Source organism: Coenobita brevimanus, chromosome 84 (assembly GCF_032717465.1).
Source record: "Coenobita brevimanus isolate Jiangsu-jjx chromosome 84, ASM3271746v2, whole genome shotgun sequence".
Taxonomy (NCBI): domain Eukaryota; kingdom Metazoa; phylum Arthropoda; class Malacostraca; order Decapoda; family Coenobitidae; genus Coenobita; species Coenobita brevimanus.
The window spans coordinates 34,828,642-34,834,608 of NC_137037.1; positions in this window are offsets into that span (position 1 = coordinate 34,828,642).

Genomic DNA, 5,967 nt, shown 5'->3' on the forward strand with positions numbered 1-5,967 from the left:
GAATATTAGGGTGCTCAAGATTAATGTAATTCAAAAAATCATTTACATGATCAGACTGCCTAAATAACAAAAAACAGTCATCCACATATCAATGGTACAGCAATGGTTTAAAGTGAGCAGGGCAGTCTTTAAGCCATGACACCTCATGGTAACAAAAAAATACATTAGATAAGGTAGGACCCAAAGATGAACCCACGGCAACCCCATCAACTAGTTTATAACAGTTATTGCTAAACAAAGAAATGCAATCTTTTACTGCACATTCAAGAAGAGATTTAAACTGTTTCTTGGTGAAATTTAAGAACTCATCAAAGCTTTCAAAACAGTTACAGTATCTGGACATATCTGTAGTGTCTCATAGAGGGGAATATTTGTTAACACTATATATATATATATATATATATATATATATATATATATATATATATATATATATATATATATATATAATGTGTGTGTGTGTGTGTGTGTGTGTGTGTGTGTGTGATGACCCGATTCCCAATACCTTTCGCTCAGAAAGTGGTATCTGGCAACTGCAGCGGCCTCGTTATATTTCCTATATTGCATACCAGAAAGAGCAGTATTTAGGTAAACCACACCAAAAAGCAAAATATAAGCATTTTTACCGTGTATATCTCGCATTATGGAAGAGGAAACCATAATATACTAAAGTTGAGGCTTGGTGGTACGAAAGAATATGAAACGCACAGCCTATCACTCAACGGTTTCAGGCTTAAAATGCAGAGAATCTCTCGTAATACTTATTTTACATCCTGAATCAATAACACTGAAGGAAAAATGTCCCATAAATAAAATAACACAGATAATGATAATGTCCAAATCACGAACGCCATCAACTCAGAAAAATAATTGAAAAATATATTATTATCCACATTTAACTCTCTATGAGGGATGATGTTTATGCGGCAAAAACCCGTGAGTGCTGCAGCAAGATGGATCGTGAACACGATATAAACTACAGCCTGTCAGTGCAAGCAGATTATTGCTCTTTATTTAGCAAATATTCCAGGAAGACAGATATCCCAGCAAATTAGCATCGAGGAAGACAGTTAACGGATAGATAACCGATACAGACGGGTAGAACAGAGCAAATTAACCAAATGGAGCCCCTCCTGGCACAAGACCAAGACAGACAAATTATTGCATGAGCTCAAGAACACCTAACCACCTGCGTTGCCATCAAGCAGCAAATTAATCTGCCGGTGTTCAGTGAAACCAATGCAGGTACTGGGGGAAACTTGGTCAATTTATTCACACGAAAATCCAACATGTAATAAAATACGTAGAGAAATTTCATGAGGGAGAGGATAATAGTAAAATCAACGGTGCGGCAATGAAGAGAACTTCAGACGAAAAGGATTAATATAAAAGGGGGGGGGGAAATCGTGACAAATATCGAGACATCCACTTATCTCCCTGACATGACACTGACTAACGTAAAGCCTTCCGGGCAATGTTGCCAAAGGAAAACCAAAGAAATCCGCTAAATTGGTCTCAAAAGTAGTTAAAATCCGCCAGACTGGGGGAAATTCAAGAATACAATGCTAGACAGGACTTTAAAAGAACGCCAGACACACACATAATATTTAAATTTTCACTAACTAGATTGCTTTGAAAACCTTTAAGTTTAACGTGAAAATTACTACACTGGTAACACTGTTGACATTACTTGTGACGACAGATGGAAACGTGCCAATGTCGCTTTTAACTTAATTATTGTTATTTTGGCCTGGAAAGAAACGATAAACGTAACTAATATTTTCGTAAGATTAGTAGTTTTTTACACCATAAATAATGTCTGCAGGGAAGGCAAAGATTGTTTCCGTCTCCTAACTCATTCAAGTGAACGTTGCCAGACCCGGGGAGTTTGTCCGAAACTTAAAGAAAGCGAGTCATCACTTATTTGGGCGATCGTACATTATATATATATATATATATATATATATATATATATATATATATATATATATATATATATATATATATATATATATATATATATACATATTGCCAGACGCCTCAATCCCGTTTGGGGTGGCCACAAACAAAACGCCTCCACGTCGCCCTGTCCCCCGCCATTTCACTGCTCTGTTCCCAACTCACACCCCCCTCTCTCATATACCTCTTCACTCCATCCCTCTATCTCATCCTCGGCCTCCCCCTCTCTCTTCCCCCCTCCACCTCACTCACATACACTCTCTTCGTCAGTCTTTCACCCTCCATCCTCTCCACATGGCCAAACCACCTCAATGTGTTCCTCATAACGCTTCCTATCGCATCCACATCCACACCACAACGCTCCTTTTTATCCTCATGCATCAGCCTGTCTCTCCATGTGACTCCACAAGCTCCTCTTCAATAACTCATTTCCACTGCTCTCACTCTTGTCTTGTGTCTTTCCAACAACGTCCAAGCTTCACTTCCATACGTTAGAGTCGGTATCACAATACTATCAAGTAGTAACTTTTTCACTTCCATGTTCACTTCCCTGTTTCTTATCACTACTTTCAAAGAACCAGCAACATTTCTTCCCTGCTGTGCCCTTTCAAGCACTTCACCTTCCAAACCTCCATGCTTACTCATCACACTACCCAAGTACTTAAACGTACTCACATTTTCCAATTCCTCACCATCCAACCTCGCTGTACATTCACTGATTTCACCTCTCTCAAAGACCATCACTTTACTCCTCCCCACATTCACCTTTAGATTCTGTTTCTTACTCTCCCAAACTCATTCACCAAGCCTTTCAGTCCCCTTCGTCTTCACTCAACAACACAGTGTCATCTGCAAACAACAGTACAGGGAGTTTCCAAACACTGTCATCTCTCACCAGGGCCACTCCAACATCCACTACCCTACCTTGTACCTCTTTTATTACCCCATCCATGTACAGATTGAACAACCATGGAGACATGACACATCCCTGTTTCAACCGAACCTTGAAAGAGAAAAATTCACTTAGTTCACCATCCACACGCACTGCAGCCTTAGCACCATCATACATACTCTTCACAGCATTCAACAACTTTCCATCTACTCCATATATTCTTAATACTTTCCACAATACTTGTCTATCCACCATGTCATATACTTGCTCCAAATCCATGAAAGCCGCATGCAACTTCTTTCCCTTGTCTAGAAAATTTTCCACTAAAGATCTAAGAATGAATATCTGATCTACACAAACTCTTCCCTTCCTAAAGCCTCCCTGTTCTTCTCCAACTAATTCCTCTGTTCTTTCTCTAACTCTGTCAATAAGTATCTTACAATACATTCTTTTCCTATTATACTAAGAAGACAAATGCCCCTGTGATTACCACACACTTCTTTTTCCCCTTTTCCTTTGTACAAGGGAATAATTATACCTGACTTCCAATCCTCCGGAACTCTATCTTCCTCCCAGGACAATCTACACATCTTCCACATCCATTCTACTACAATCTCTGCCCCATGCTTCAGCATATCACCACACACTCGATCAATTCCTGGGGCTTTCCCCAATTTAACTTTCTTCATTGCTTCCACAACTTCTATCCTACTGATTTCTTCCCGACTTCTCACCTCCCTCCATCTCCAAGCCATTCCACAGCCACTTATACTCGCATTACTTCCATCCTGTATGTTCAACAATTCCTTAAAGTGTTCTCTCCATCTGCTCACTTTTTCTCCCTTCTCCACTAGTAATCCACCATTTTTATCTTTCACTCCCCTGTTGTCTTGCAGACAACATTGTTAAATTCAGCAGTGTACCTGATAGAGCAGCATTTGTTATCATTAGACTGTGCAAAAAAGTATACCCTGAAAATAATACAAGTATATGCACCAACTTCTCAAAGCTCAGATAAAGAAATAGAAATATTCTATGATGACATCTCCCAGATTATGGAAGAAGAAAAGACAACATATCCTATACTCATGGGAGCCTTGAATGCAAAAGTTGGGAAGTCGAAAAATGGAGAAGCATGTATGGGAAAATTTGGAGTGGGAGAAAAGAATGAAAGAGGAGAAATGCTCGTAAATTTTGTTGAAATGTATGACATGAGAATAATGAACACATTTTTCCACAAAAGAACAGGGAGAAAGTGGACCTGGAGAAGCCCAAATGGAGAAACAAAGAATGAAATCGACTTCATTATGGCAGATAAGAATAACACGATCACAAATGCCACAGTTATCAACAAAGTAAATATAGGTAGTGATCATAGAATGGTGGGATACACAGCCAGAGTCAATTTCAGAAGCGAAAGAAAGAAGTTGATTGAAGATAAAAAGATATGCCCAATAAAAGTAAACGAAAACAAAGCAGCCTTTCAGTTGGAAATAAGTAACAGATTTCAGGCTCTAAGTAATGCTGAGTGTGACATTGATGAGCTGAATGACAGACTAAAAAGTGCTAAGAGAATCAGCGGAGGTAGTAGGAAAACCTAATACAACGAAATGCAAGAAATATTCAGAAAAGACTCTCGAGCTTATGAAAAAACGAAATGAAATGAAAGTAAAAACAAAGAAAGACGAAATAGAACGAGCGGAATTAAATAAGCTTATCAACAAAAGACAAAGAGAAGAAAAAAGAAAGAGGAACATGAATTAGATAAAGGAATCCATCGAAAATCGAAAAAGTCTGAAATAGGTCAGAAGGAAAATAGCACTAGGAAAGCAACAAATGACATAATTGAAAGGAAAAAAACGGTGAAATATTAAATGCCGAGATAAGATGGTGAAGAGAGTTGAAGAATTTTACAAAGAACTGTATGCATCAAAGACAGTAGTACCAATAGCTAACTTTTCAGTTGACAAAAGTGAAATACCTGAGGTAACACCAGACGAAGTAAATATTTCTCTAAATAATATAAAAAGAGGGAAGGCTCCGGGAGAAGATGGAAGAGTAGCAGATTTACTGTTGGATGCTGGACTAGAAGTATAAAATAGGCTTGCTCACTTATTTACCCACTGTATCAAACAGAAGTAAATTCCCAAAACATCGTGTAATGCAATAGTTATTTTACTCTACAAAAGAGGTGACAAAAGATCTTAGTAACTATCGACCCATTAGCTTATTGTCAGTCATTTACAAACTCCTCACTAAAGTCCTTACGAACAGAATAACAACAATTTTGGAGGAGAACCAACCTCGTGAACAGGCAGGATTCCGAACCGGGTATTCAGCCACTGATCATCTACATATAATGAATCAGCTGACTGAGAAAACTACAGAATACAATAAACCACTGTGCTTAGGTTTTCTTGATTACAAAAAGGCTTTTGATTCAGTGTAGGACATAGCGATTATAAATTCACTGCGAAAACAACGAGTGAATGAGAACATTGTAAAACTGCTCGAAAACATATATAAAGAGGGAACTGTTACAGTTAAATTTCATAAGGAATAGGAAAAAATTAAGATTGAGATGGGCGTGCGAAAAGGAGATACAATTTCACCAAAATTATTTACAGCATGCCTAGAAAGTATTTTCAGAAAGCTAGGCTGGGAAAATAAAGGAATGAACATAGATGGAGAAAAGCTAAACCATTTAAGATTTACAGATGACACTGGAATACTCTCAAAAACGGCGGAGGCATTCCAAGAAATGTTTAATGACATATATATATATATATATATATATATATATATATATATATATATATATATATATATATATATATAATGTAGAAAGAGAGAGGTGAAAAGATTAGTAAGAGAGAGTAAGAAGAGAGTGGATGAGGAATTTCGAAGGAATTTGAGTGTAAAGTGGAGGGACTGTAAGAAAATGTTCTGGAAAGAGGTGAAGAGAGTAAGACAGGGTGGAAGTGAGGTTAGCAGGGGAGTGAAAGATAAAAATGGTGGATTACTAGTGGAGAAGGGAGAAAAAGTGAGCAGATGGAGAGAACACTTTAAGGAATTGTTGAACATAAAGGATGGAAGTAATGCAAGTATAAGTGGCT